The 15,732-nt window shown below is 37.9% G+C and overlaps 1 protein-coding gene across 6 annotated transcripts in view; it reads right to left on the reverse strand.

The window, feature by feature from the left end:
- SLC10A7 (solute carrier family 10 member 7) overlaps positions 1-15,732 on the reverse strand; it is a 251,904-nt gene that overhangs the window by 197,350 nt on the left and 38,822 nt on the right. The gene's annotated exons all lie outside the window — the stretch shown is intronic.

The raw sequence follows: 15,732 nt of genomic DNA on the forward strand, positions 1-15,732 counted from the left end.
AAGTAGAACATCTTCAGTCCATTGAAAGTATACAGTCATACATATTACTATAATGGTCTAATAACTGAAAATCATAACAGTTGTAACAGCAAATCAGTATCATTATTATGGTAAGCATTTATACTCTAGATAAAACTAAATTATTTATATTCATCATCCTCTCATTTAATACTCATATTATACCAAATTCACAGCTGAGGTAGAATGGAGGTAAAGTAATTTATTTAAAATTAGATAGCTAGTTATAGTAATCAAAACAGTATGGTACTGGCAGAAGAACAGATCCATAGAGCAATGGAATAGAATAGAGAGCCCAGAAATAAACTCATGCATATATTGTCAATTAATATATGACAAAGGGGCCATGAATATACAATGGGGAAAAGACAGTCTCTTCCATAAATGGTGTTGGGAAAACTGGACAGGTGCATACAAGAGAATCAAACTGGATTACTGTCTAACTGCATACATAAAAGTAAACTTGAAATGGATTAAAGACCTGAATATAAGACATAAATCCATAAAACTCTTAGTAGAAAACAGGCAAAAATTTCATGAACATAATCATGAGTATTTTTTTCTGGACACACCTCCCTGGGCAAGGGAAACAAAATAAAAAATAAACAAGTGGGACTATATCAAACTAAAAACCTTCTGTACAGCAAAGGAAACCATCAACAAAATAAAAAGGCAACCTACAGTATGGGAGAATATATTTGTAAGCGATATTTTTGGTAAGGAGTTAACATTCAAAATATATAAAGAACTCATATGACTCAACACCAAAAGAACACATAACCCAATTGAAAAATGGGCAGAGGATCTGAACAGACATTTTCCACAGAAAAAATACAGATGGCCAACAGGCACATGAAAAGATGCTTCATATCACTAATCATCAGGGAAATGCAAATCAGAACAACGATGAGGTATCACCTCACATCAGTCAGAATGGCCACTATCCAAAAGACAAGAAATAACAAGTATTGGTGAGGATATGGAGAAAAGGGAATGCTCCTACACTGTTGGGAGGGAGCCACTGTAGAAAGCAGTATGGAGGTTCCCCCAAAAAACTAAGAACAGAAATACCATACAACCCAGTAATACCACTTCTAGGAATTTACCTGAAAAAAACAAAAATCTCTGATTTGAAAAGATACATGCACTCTTATGTTTACTGCAATTTTTTTGCAATAGCTAAGATATGGAAGCAACCAAAGTGTCCATCAATAGATGAATGGATAAAGAAGATATGGTATATAGATATGCAATGGAATATTATTCAGCCATAAAAAAAGAAACCTGCCATTTGCAACAACATGGATGGATCTAGAAGGCATTATGCTCAGTGAAATACCAGGTGGAGGAAGACAAATACCATATGATTTCACTTACACATGGAATCTAAAAACAACATAAATAAAATAGCATTAGACTCATAGACACTGAGAAGTGACTGGAGGTTACCATGGAGGAGGGGTTAGGGAAGGTGTAGGTAAAACAGGTGAAAGGGACAAAGAGGCAGAAAATCACAATCATAATATAAATTAGTCACAGGGATGAAAGTACACCATAAAGATTAGTCAGTAGTTCTATAACATCTTTCTATGTTGACAGGTAGTAACTATACTAATTGGGGTGAGGATTTAATAATGTATATAACTTACAGAGCACTATGTTGTATACTTGAAACCTATATAATATTGTATATCAACTACACTTTAATTTTAAAAATAAAATAAAATTTATGAACATTTAAAGTCAATAAATAAATAAATAAATATTACATAGCTAGTAATTAGTAGAGCCAGAATTTGTACAAATCTATAGAAACCTAGGCCCACACTTTTCACTATTAGGGCATCAGTGTTAAAAACCCCAACTGAAAACAAAATGCCAGTGCAATTTGAATTACCGCTCATACCGAACTCATAAACCCAATAAAATACCCCTCTATCCCATCCAAACATGTCCTCATCCCCACCCACTCACACTCCCAATCCCAAAAGATGCTGCATCAAAAAATAAAGAGAAATAAATATGATAGGAAAATAAATATGAATCCTTCAGCATCTTAAAAAAAATACTTTCCTATAAAAACAGTGGACTAACTGAGATATGAGTATTAAAGAGTAACAAAGGTGCAAAGAAAAAAAGCATTACTGTCAGCACTCGACCTGGGACCAATGTGTTAGAGCATCTTAGCTGAAAACATATCAGCCTAAGTGCCTGCTGGGGACAACACTGCCAAGTACTGAGCATAGGCCAGTGTTTGGAAGGAAAGCAAGCCCAGAAATTAATTAAGAAATGAGTGGTTTTACAGAGTGCTCTGAGAAAAGAGAACTTTCTAATAAACTTTCCCTCTATACTTAGAGTGAAATCTTCCTACCGATTTCCCTTCCTCATTTACATATCTGTGCGAGTCTATTCTTTTTTTTTTTTTTTTTCTTCCAAGCCCCTTTGCCCTTTCAATCATGAAGCATATTACTCCACTGTCAGTGCAAAGCAGTTCCTAACAACAGGGAACCCAGCTGGGATAGGAAGAGGGCAGCAGGCTCGTGCATTAACATAATAATCCAACTGTGTTCCCATAGGCCCTTAGGGCAGACAGCATATTAGGTAGGCCTCCTGTGCAGACCCTGGTGGAAGCTGCCTGATCACCTGCCTATCAACCTGTGGCAGCTACAGCCGGCTCAATACCACCAGCTCCTGCCAAGCAGCGGTGCTCAATTACCTTACTACAAAAGACAGAAATCCATTTTTCTATGTCTGTTTAACGTACTGAATGCATTTCCTTATTTACGATTTGAATCTTCTGCATGGTTTCCAGGGGATTAACTTTTAACTTTTCAATGTGTAGTCGTCTAAAGGCTGTATCTTTGCAGTAGGCAGGAATGGGACTGAAAACCAAATTTCAAATACAAAAGCTCAGGTTGGTAAAGCTTGGCCATCAGTTATCTAAAAATTTTTTCATCAATACAGAGGACTAGAGGTATGGGGAAAGGAAGAACTGAATGGCTGACATCACTATTTCTTCAAGGGCACAAAGGTTGGGGGGGGTAGATTCTCTACCAATGTCTTCTTGAAGTACAGTTTTTTAAATTCAAATCCAGGCATATTCTAAGGTTCCCACAAAGCATGAGCCTTTGTGCACACTGATTCCCTCATGTGTAATGTGTGTAGATTGACACAGTTGGCTAAAGGAGTAAAAATTCACAAAACATAAAACAAAATAAGAGATTAGAAGATTCTTTTTAAAAATTGGCCCATTTGTATGCTTTTTACTGTTTGCATGTATGAAATGCATGTTTTATTTTAATGCTCAGTTCCTGGAGTCTTTGATTTACTCTATCTGTGGTTTTCTTTCCAAGTCACAATAACAGGTCAAATAAGTAAAAGCCAAGGGGCTTTTCCACTAAAAAGATATTACTTACACATTACACAAGATCATCTTCAACACACCATAAACAGATGTTTGAATTTCTAATTCAAATTCATGAACTAAATACAGTAGTCTCATTCCTTGATGAAATTACACCTTTAAAAGGTTGCAAACAAGGTGTATAATGTGAAATTTGTGGGAAAAAGTACTTGTAGAAGTATTCAAAAAAATACTATTTAGAAGAACATGAGGCTACCAATTTGGCTAGGGAAACATTTTCTACTGATCAGGTAGTTCTAAAAAATAATGAGTTTCTAGAAATGTATTTTGGGTTTTTTTAATGGCTATTTTAATAAAAAATGAATCCTTCAGTCAAACAAAAGTACATTTACCTCACATTTCTATGAATTTTAAATGTTAAGAAACTAATGCTATTATTTAAGCCAGCCAACCTGATATGCTTTATGTGCACTCTAATAATTAAGTAAGAATTAAATATCAAGGGCCACATCTGCACATGGCACTGATTTTCACTGTCAAGGTTACTCTGTTACCTTAGCATTAACAATGTGTGCATTACATTAACAGATGATGGTGACCATTCACCAACCTGTCAGCTCTTTGGATTACTTCATACATACCAGACAGAGTTGTATATAACGTAAATGCCCTCATCATGAACAATTTTTTTTCTCTTTACCAAATAACCTAGGGAAAATTCAAATAAAAGAGAAAAAAACTAAACTTTTTTTTTCTTCCTTTTACTCCTGAGTAAACCCTGAGCTATTTAATGGTCTCTAAACAATACACTATAACATACTATATGTTGATGAAAGTGTAAATATAAAATACTAAACTCAGTAATAAATATTAATGCTTACATATGTGTTGAACAACAAAATTATACACATCCCCTTCTTGATCTTTTGGGGATTCCGGAGTCTCTTTATCCTTCATAAACTCTTACACTCTGACAAAATGCAATGCATCTTCCAAGTCATTAAACACAGAAACTTGATTTTTGATTAAAAAACAATAAACAACAGCCATGTGGTGACAGGATAAATGGTAGCCTAGACTTTGCCATTTTTAATTCTTTCAAGGGGTATGCTTCTGCTCTAGGGTAAGCAAAAGAAAAGCATTTATATAAAATAGAAATCTAGCTGTTCCATTAGTAGGAACTTGATTTTAACTTAAATAGCAATTTCTGCAGCTAGAATAATTTTATCTCTAATGGATGGTAGTACTATAGGAAATAAAAGAACTATAATATCACATACAGCATTAGCAATTCAGTTTTGGATGAGGTTAAAATTTAAAAAACAAGAACTAAACATGAGTGGAGGAAAGTGTTATTTCAATTAACTGGGAATAAATAGATATAGAAAATGATGTGAAATAAACCATATTTATGTTTAAGTATGATACACCAATTTTTAAATCTGCACCCTACAGCTGTTTCTTTAGGCTGTACATTCCTGCATCTGAAATACACCATATTTTCATTTTGATTCTCCTATAGCATTCCTTTCCCTCCAGAGAATCGCCTAGAAAGGACCCTCTTTTCCCCACAGAACACTATTTGATTCTTAAAGACTTTATCTACCCAGTTCAATTTGGTAGTGTAGATATGGCTTCAGAGATAGTTTGCAGTTACTCAATTTTGACATTTCTGCCAAGGATAAGATTAAGTATGAAATAGTGAAATTACATGTTAAAATAGATGCCATTTTACTTTGTTTCTTCCTGAATAGCCCTTCAGCTGTTGAGGCACACATATTTTCCCCCAGGCAAAAATCCCCAGGCTAAAATAACTAAGTCCCATATCTTCAGGAAACCCAGCTTCCTAAACATTATTCTTAGGTATCTGATTATCTATTGGCTACGGTTTCATTTCCTATTTAATGATGTAAATCTTCCTTGAAAAAGGAAAAATACTCCATTTACAACATCTCTTTTCTGTTAACTGCTCGTACTGGATACAATCCATGACAATGTTTAATTTTCTATTACTCCTTTTCAAAACATGGCTTTTTATTTTAGCAATTGAGCTGTAAGCCACAAGGATTCAAGAACTGATCATTTCTGTACCAAAAGCAGTTCTTTCTTTCCAGAACTGCCCTCTTTGAGCAGCATGCTATTCCACTCTTGCATCCCATATGCTAAAATCTATTCCTATCATTTTGCAACCTCAGACTCTCAAGCAACTGAGAGTCAAAGTCCATCTACCATTTCATACAATAATAGATGTTCTGGGAGGGTGGGGCGGAAGATGGCGGCGTGAGTAGAGCAGCGGAAATCTCCTCCCAAAACAACATATATCTATGAAAATATAACAAAGACAACCCTTCCTAGAATAAAGACCAGAGGACACAGGACAATATCCAGACCACACCCACACCTGAGAGAACCCAGCGCCTCGCGAAGGGGGTAAGATACAAGCCCCGGCCCCGCGGGAGCCGAGCGCCCCTCCCCCCAGCTCCCGGCGGGAGAAGAGCAGGCAGAGCGGGAGGGAGACGGAGCCCAGGGCTGCCGAACACCCAGCCCCAGCCATCCGGGCCAGAGTGCAGGGCCCTCGATACTGGGAAAACAGGGCAGCAAGAACAGTGAGCAGGCACTGGAGGCTGGGCGACAGAGGACATAAGAAAAGCGCGCGACCATTTTTTTTTTTTTTTTGCTTTTTTGCTGCTTTGTTTTGGCGAGCGCTTTTTGGAAGTCTTAAAGGGACAGGGACCCCAATATTAGGGAAACAGGGCAGAAAGACCGGTGAGCAGAGGCCTGAGGCTGGCACCGGAGAATAAAGAAAAATGAACGACCACCTTTTTTTTTTTTAATTAAAAAAAATTTTTTTTTTTTTTAATTAAAAAAATTTTTTTTCTTGTTTTTTTTTGTGGTCGTTGTTTTGTTTTGGCGGGTGCTTTTTGGAAGTCTTAAAGGGGCAGGGCGGGCCACTTAATCCAGAGGTAGGGAATCCGGGATCTCTGGGCACCCTAACCCCTGGGCTGCAGGGAGCAGGGAGGCCCCTTACGGAGATAAATAGCCTCCCAGCAGCTCCTGCTCCAACGCGACTCCACCATTTTGGAGTAGCTGCTCGAGCCAGGCCACGCCCACAGCAACAGCGGAGATTAACTCCATAGCAGCCGGGCAGGAAGCAGAAACGCTGTCTGTGCGCAGCTGCGCAGCAGAAGCCACTAGAGGCCGCTGTTCTCCCAGGAGAGGAGGGCCACAAACCAACAAGAAAGGAAGTCCTTCCAGCCGTCACTCGTCCCAGTTCTGCAGACTATTCCTATCACCATGAAAAGGCAAAGCTACAGGCAGACAAAGATCACAGAGAAAACACCAGAGAAGGAGACAGACCTAACCAGTCTTCCTGACAAAGAATTCAAAATAAGAATCATAAACATGCTGACAGAGATGCAGAGAAATACGCAAGAAAAATGGGATGAAGTCCGGAAAGAGATCACAGATGCCAGAAAGGAGATCGCAGAAATGAAACAAACTCTGGAAGGGTTTATAAGCAGAATGGATAGAATGCAAGAGGCCATTGATGGAATTGAAATCAGAGAACAGGAACGCATGGAAGCTGACATAGAGAGAGACAAAAGGATCTCCAGGAATGAAACAATATTAAGAGAACTGTGTGACCAATCTAAAAGGAGCAATATCCGTATTATAGGGGTCCCAGAAGAAGAAGAGAGAGGAAAAGAGATGGAAAGTATCTTAGAAGAAATAATTGCTGAAAACTTCCCCACGCTGGGGGAGGAAGTAATCAAACAGACCACGGAAATACACAGAACCCCCAACAGAAAGGATCCAAGAAGGGCAACACCAAGACACATAATAATTAAAATGGCAAAGATCAAGGACAAGGAAAGAGTGTTAAAGGCAGCTAGAGAGAAAAAGGTCACCTATAAAGGGAAACCCATCAGGCTAACATCAGATTTCTCAACAGAAACCCTACAGGCCAGAAGAGAATGGCATGATATATTTAATACAATGAAACAGAAGGGCCTTGAACCAAGGATACTGTATCCAGCACGACTATCATTCAAATATGACGGTGGGATTAAACAATTCCCAGACAAACAAAAGCTGAGGGAATTTGCTTTCCACAAACCACCTCTACAGAACATCTTACAGGGACTGCTCTAGATGGGAGCACTCCTAGAAAGAGCACAGCACAAAACACCCAACATATGAAGAATCGAGGAGGAGGAACAAGAAGGGAGAGAAGAAAAGAATCTAAAGATAGTGTATATAACAGCTCAATAAGCGAGCTAAGTTAGGCAGTAAGATACTAAAGAGACTAACCTTGAACCTTTGGTAACCACGAATTTAAAGCCTGCAATGGCAATAAGTACATATCTTTCAATAGTCACCCTAAATGTTAATGGGTTGAATGCACCAATCAAAAGACACAGAGTAACAGAATGGATAAAAAAGCAAGACCCATCTATATGCTGCTTACAAGAAACTCACCTCAAACCCAAAGACATGTACAGACTAAAAGTCAAGGGATGGAAAAACATATTTCAAGCAAACAACAGTGAGAAGAAAGCAGGGGTTGCAGTACTAATATCAGACAAAATAGACTTCAAAACAAAGAAAGTAACAAGAGATAAAGAAGGACACTACATAATGATAAAGGGCTCAGTCAAACAAGAGGATATAACCATTCTAAATATATATGCACCCAACACAGGAGCACCAGCATATGTGAAACAAATACTAACAGAACTAAAGGGGGATATAGACTGCAATGCATTCATTCTAGGAGACTTCAACACACCACTCACCCCAAAGGATAGATCCACTGGGCAGAAAATAAGTAAGGACACGGAAGCACTGAACAACACAGTAGAGCAGATGGACCTAATAGACATCTATAGAACTCTACATCCAAAAGCAGCGGGATATACATTCTTCTCAAGTGCACATGGAACATTCTCCAGAATAGACCACATACTAGGCCACAAAAAGAGCCTCAGAAAATTCCAAAAGATTGAAATCCTACCAACCAACTTTTCAGACCACAAAGGCATAAAACTAGAAATAAACTGTACAAAGAAAGCAAAGAGGCTCACGAACACATGGAGGCTTAACAACACGCTCCTAAATAATCAATGGATCAATGACCAAATCAAAATGGAGATCCAGCAATATATGGAAACAAATGACAACAACACCACTAAGCCCCAACTTCTGTGGGACACAGCAAAAGCAGTCTTAAGAGGAAAGTATATAGCAATCCAAGCATATTTAAAAAAGGAAGAGCAATCCCAAATGAATGGTCTAATGTCACAATTATCGAAATTGGAAAAAGAAGAACAGATGAGGCCTAAGGTCAGCAGAAGGAGGGACATAATAAAGATCAGAGAAGAAATAAATAAAATTGAGAAGAATAAAACAATAGCAAAAATCAATGAAACCAAGAGCTGGTTCTTCGAGAAAATAAACAAAATAGATAAGCCTCTAGCCAGACTTATTAAGAAGAAAAGAGAGTCAACACAAATCAACAGTATCAGAAACGAGAAAGGAAAAATCACGACGGACCCCACGGAAATGCAAAGAATTATTGGAGAATACTATGAAAACCTATATGCTAACAAGCTGGGAAACCTAGGAGAAATGGACAACTTCCTAGAAAAATATAACCTTCCAAGATTGACCCAGGAAGAAACAGAAAATCTAAACAGACCAATTACCAGCAACGAAATTGAAGAGGTAATCAAAAAACTACCAAAGAACAAAACCCCCGGGCCAGATGGATTTACCTCGGAATTTTATCAGACATACAGGGAAGACATAATACCCATTCTCCTTAAAGTTTTCCAAAAAATAGAGGAGGAGGGGATACTCCCAAACTCATTCTATGAAGCTAACATCACCCTAATACCAAAACCAGGCAAAGACACCACCAAAAAAGAAAACTACAGACCAATATCCCTGATGAACGTAGATGCAAAAATACTCAACAAAATATTAGCAAACCGAATTCAAAAACACATCAAAAGGATCATACACCATGACCAAGTGGGATTCATCCCAGGGATGCAAGGATGGTACAACATTCGAAAGTCCATCAACATCATCCACCACATCAACAAAAAGAAAGACAAAAACCACATGATCATCTCCATAGATGCTGAAAAAGCATTTGACAAAGTTCAACATCCATTCATGTTAAAAACTCTCAGCAAAATGGGAATAGAGGGCAAGTACCTCAACATAATAAAGGCCATCTATGAAAAACCCACAGCCAACATTATATTGAACAGCGAGAAGCTGAAAGCATTTCCTCTGAGATCGGGAACTAGACAGGGATGCCCACTCTCTCCACTGTTATTTAACATAGTACTGGAGGTCCTAGCCACGGCAATCAGACAAAATAAAGAAATACAAGGAATCCAGATTGGTAAAGAAGAAGTTAAACTGTCACTATTTGCAGATGACATGATACTGTACATAAAAAACCCTAAAGACTCCACCCCAAAACTACTACAACTGATATCGGAATACAGCAAAGTTGCAGGATACAAAATCAACACACAGAAATCTGTGGCTTTCCTATATACTAACAATGAACCAACAGAGAGAGAAATCAGGAAAACAACTCCATTCACAATTGCATCAAAAAAAATAAAATACCTAGGAATAAACCTAACCAAAGAAGTGAAAGACTTATACTCTGAAAACTACAAGTCACTCTTAAGAGAAATTAAAGGGGACACTAACAGATGGAAACTCATCCCATGCTCGTGGCTAGGAAGAATTAATATCGTTAAAATGGCCATCCTGCCCAAAGCAATATACAGATTTGATGCAATCCCTGTGAAACTACCAGCAACATTCTTCAATGAACTGGAACAAATAATTCAAAAATTCATATGGAAACACCAAAGACCCCGAATAGCCAAAGCAATCCTGAGAAAGAAGAATAAAGTAGGGGGGATCTCACTCCCCAACTTCAAGCTCTACTATAAAGCCATAGTAATCAAGACAATTTGGTACTGGCACAAGAGCAGAGCCACAGACCAATGGAACAGACTAGAGAATCCAGACATTAACCCAGACATATATGGTCAATTAATATTTGATAAAGGAGCCATGGACATACAATGGCGAAATGACAGTCTCTTCAACAGGTGGTGCTGGCAAAACTGGACAGCTACATGTAGGAGAATGAAACTGGACCATTGTTTAACCCCATATACAAAAGTAAACTCAAAATGGATCAAAGACCTGAATGTAAGCCATGAAACCATTAAACTCTTGGAAGAAAACATAGGCACAAACCTCTTAGACATAAACATGAGTGACCTCTTCTTGAACATATCTCCCCGGGCAAGGAAAACAACAGCAAAAATGAACAAGTGGGACTATATTAAGCTGAAAAGCTTCTGTACAGCAAAAGACACCATCAATAGAACAAGAAGGATCCCTACAGTATGGGAGAATATATTTGAAAATGACACATCCGATAAAGGCTTGACGTCCAGAATATATAAGGAGCTCACACGCCTCAACAAACAAAAAACAAATAACCCAATTAAAAAATGGGCAGAGGAACTGAACACACAGTTCTCCAAAAAAGAAATACAGATGGCCAACAGACACATGAAAAGATGCTTCACATCGCTAATTATCAGAGAAATGCAAATTAAAACTACAATGAGGTATCACCTCACACCAGTAAGGATGGCTGCCATCCAAAAGACAAACAACAACAAATGTTGGCGAGGCTGTGGAGAAAGGGGAACCCTCCTACACTGCTGGTGGGAATGTAAGTTAGTTCAGCCATTGTGGAAAGCAGTATGGAGGTACATCAAAATGCTCAAAACAGACTTACCATTTGACCCAGGAATTGCACTCCTAGGAATTTACCCTAAGAACGCAGCAATCAAGTTTGAGAAAGACAGATGCACCCCTATGTTTATTGCAGCACTATTTACAATAGCCAAGAATTGGAAGCAACCTAAATGTCCATCAGTAGATGAATGGATAAAGAAGATGTGGTACATATACACAATGGAATACTACTCAGCTATAAGAAAAGGGCAAATCCAATCATTTGCAGCAACATGGATGGAGCTGGAGGGTATTATGCTCAGTGAAACAAGCCAAGCGGAGAAAGAGAAATACCAAATGATTTCACTTATCTGTGGAATATAAGAACAAAGGAAAAACTGAAGGAACAAAACAGCAGCAGAATCACAGAACTCAAGAATGGACTAACAGGTACCAAAGGGAAAGGGACTGGGGAGGATGGGTGGGTAGGGAGGGATAAGGGGGGGAGAAGTAGGGGGGTATTAAGATTAACATGCATGGGGGGGTAGGAGAAAAGGGAGGGCTGTACAACACAGAGAAGGCAAGTAGTGATTCTACAACATTTTGCTATGCTGATGGACAGTGACTGTAAAGGGGTTTATAGGGGAGACCTGGTATAGGGGAGAGCCTAGTAAACATAATATTCGTCATGTAAGTGTAGATTAGTGATAGCAAAAAAAAAAAAAAAAAAAAAGGGCAGTTCCTGTGTGGTAACCTCCAACGAGTTCTACACAAGGGTATAAAGGGCATATAAAAGTGTAGGCAAAGGGTCTTTCTGTGTTTATACAGAGGATCAAAGCCTAATTGGGCTACCCCGAAAATGAACTAAGATACGATATGAAAAAGAACTTCCAACATCTGCACCCTCTGGAAGACTCATGCCAGAAGATGATCATCAAAAAACCCCAACAAAGATCCACGCACTGCTACAGCTGTAGATGCACTCATCCCACCAGTTCCTGGACCTGCCATGGGAATGAGGAAGGAGATATCTAAGCTGGCCTGTGCATACAGTAAAACAACAAAATTGGACTGGATCTATACTGTTGGAACTCAACCAAGAATTTGGAGAAGTGCAAATTGTAGCGCTCCAAAGTCTTACAACTACAAACTATTTATTGTTAAAAGAACATATGGCATGTGAACAGTCCCCAGGAATGGGTTGTTTTAATTTGTCTGATTTCTCTCAGACTGTTCAAGTTCATTTGGACAATATCCACCATATCATAGATAAGTTTTCACAAATGCCTAAGGTGCCTAACTGGTTTTCTTGGTTTCACTGCAGATGGCTGGTAATTACAGATATGCTTTGGTTATGTAACTATACTCCTATTATGTTAATGTGTGTGTGCAATTTAAGTAGTAGCTTAAAACCTATCCATGCTGAAGTTACTCTACAAGAAGATATATCAAAGAAATAATCAATCTTCCCATGTTTTCTTCCGCCTGCTACTTCTATAGCTTTTCTTCTTCCTTCCTAATTACAACCCTTAAATAGAATTCGTGCCTCATATCAAATTTACCGAGTATCATAATTCTTCCAAGTGGTAAAGATACCTCAAGACAAATGCTGGGCATAGAAGCTACAGGGCATAAATATGCAAAGAAGTAAAAAGCTAACTTTTTCAAACAATAAGGCTTCTCTCTCACTTACCAACTTCACATTTCCCTGTATGGCCCCGGAAGATGACTGGTTAGCCAGAGACGGGTAAGATTCCTCAAGGGAGGAACAACCTAAGACAGGCACAGTCGCAGGGGGGCCATCAGGTGAGAAATTGGGGTTCAACAGAGGTGAGGCTTAGAACCTCACCCCCCCGTTCTGAGAGAAATCTTCTGCATACGTGGATGTTTTATTGCCCTGGTCTAGCTTGGATTAACACATAGTCTACAGGCACACACCTGATCATCTACATGTGCTCTCTTACAACACTAAACTATGTTTTCTACCTTTATCTTGTATCTACCTACCACTTCAGCATTTTATTAAAAATAATAATAATAAAGAGAGAAATGTGGTATCCACATATAAATCAAGTATAAAAACCAAATCAGTATTCATATTTGAACTGACTGTTTATAGTTCATAATGCATGAGCAAAACCGAAAGTTTCTGTGATGACTGCCCTTGTACTGTTCACTATGTAACTTATTCATTATGTAAGAATTTGTTCTACATGTAAAAACTTGTTTGTTATGCCTCAGAAGATTGGAGACTGACAAAAATTAGGCTTGGGGTGGAATAATGATTGTGCATTGAGCATTGACTCCCCTATACAGAATTTTATTGTCGTTAACAACCATTTGATCAATAAATATGAGAGATGCCCTCACAAAAAAAAAAAAAAAAAAAAAAAAGGACAGACTTCCAATGGTAAAATAAATAAGTAACCGGGGTGTAATGTATAGCATAAGGAATATAGTCAAGATATTGTAACAGCCTGGTAGGGTGATAGCTGGAACCTAGAATTATGTATATAAATGTTCTACCACTGTGTTGTACACTTGAAACTCATGTAATGTAATACTGTGTGTCAACTACCCTTCAATAAAAAATAATTATTAAAAAAAAAAAAAAAAAGAAAAATAAACTCTTGTTACTAACTTGCAAAAAAAAAAAAAAAAAAATAGATGTTCTGGAGCTATTCCTCCAAACCTCGGGGAAGGTTAAATATAACTTTAAATTAAAACTAAATAAATTTAGCAAACAAGTAAAAAGGTAAGTAAATAAGTAGCTCTTAAGATATTTCAGACCATCATAGATCACAAGGAAAAGTTTAAGATTGTACTCTTACTTTCAAAGCTTTTAAAATTAAGGGAAATTAAAATACATATTGAATCATCACATTCTAACAAAGCCAATTTAATTTCTTTGCAAGCATTTTTATTTAGTACATAGTCCTGTCATAAAAAGTTTAGATTCCTACCTCAGTACTCACTCAAGTACTAAGTCGCTATGCATTAAGTTACTGAAAAAAGTTTAAAAGAGATCTTAATTGCCTGTTTTGCAACTTATCTCTTATTTTGAACCAGAACCTGTCCTAGAAAGCTACAGACAGAATGATGAAACATAATTAAGAACTACAAGATGAAGAAAAAGAGAAAATATGACAGGGTAGAGGAGGAGCTAATATAAAAAGAAATCTATGGATAAGGAAGGACAGTAGAATGAATAAATAAAAAGCAAGAACAAGAAAACGAATACTCTTAACCTTAAATTTGGTAAGATCTAATTTTTTAGTCATAATTAAGCACTTTTCTGTACACAGTGTTATGGGAGAGGTGCCCCATAAAGAGAGTACACACAGTAATGGTTCATAAGGTAGATGGAAGGGGGAGAAGGGGGAGAAGGGGAGGGTTTGGTGGGTGAGCAATGGAGCACCGACAGCCAATGAAGCAACTCAAGATGAATACATTAATAGGTTAGTGGCCTAAAACATTGACAGCTTCTGAAAACTAAAAAGAGGAGTTGTCTTTTGGTCTTCTCCTTAGCAAATCCCTATTTCAAATGTGTGGGTGTGTTGTGTACATGAGCATGTGTGTCTCGGGGGTGAGGGAGGAAGGGGGATCCCCTGAAGCACCACAGAGTGGAATGCTTCTACCTCCGGACCACAGTGACAATGTACTCTCATTCCCTTAGATCATTTCTCGCTATATTACCCACTTCATTGGTGTTTAACAATAATATTGTGGTGCTGGGAGGTGTTTTGTTACCCTGAATATTACCTGCTTAAAATAAGTCATTAACCAGGGCTTAGAAATATTTATGGTACAGTGATCATTAACTAACTCAACTTGCATTTAGAATAGGAAAACAGATAACCAGACTCTTCGGTGAAAGCCAATGGCATTGTTCACAAGGGGCTAAGCCAGTAAGGGAAACACAGGTGTAAAGAGTGAAAACACACATCACCCTTTGTCACTGAGGTAACAACAAATTCGGCTCTGAAAAAAATAAATAACAGTTGCCTCTCCAGTTCTTTGTGCAAGAAGCCAATTTTACCCTTGCTTCAATACTTAAATCTAGAAACAAAGAGATAAATCAATTAATCCTTATAAACTGCTCCTAGGAGCTTCATTTTCCTCAAGGAGTTAAAGGAAGCCTTGACCACCGCACAAAGAACATGAAATCTCTGCACTATATTGCTGACACATATCTTCAATTAGGTTTAAAGACATTTTTACAGCTTTTATGCCAAGTTTATATTACTAGATGTTAAAAGAATGTGTTATAGCACTTAAAAGCGCGAAAGCTGGCTCTTGATAACAATGGTTTATGATTATATCTCAAGGAAAGCAGGAATAAGGCTTTTACACGATTTTGTTGTTACATGATGATGTTGAGCAGAAACAAAAACAAGAGGCCAGGCCAACCAAAACCTTTTGTTCTGTCTTTCAATACACTCATCTAGAGGCTAAGACATCGGAACTTGTAATTAGATTTTTACCCATCCCTTGGAATAAGTAAATACCTAAAATACATAAAAGCTTTTAGAACTATTAGGATTAAGACTAACTCAAACTAG

This window comes from Manis pentadactyla, chromosome 1 (assembly GCF_030020395.1).
Source record: "Manis pentadactyla isolate mManPen7 chromosome 1, mManPen7.hap1, whole genome shotgun sequence".
NCBI lineage: Eukaryota > Metazoa > Chordata > Mammalia > Pholidota > Manidae > Manis > Manis pentadactyla.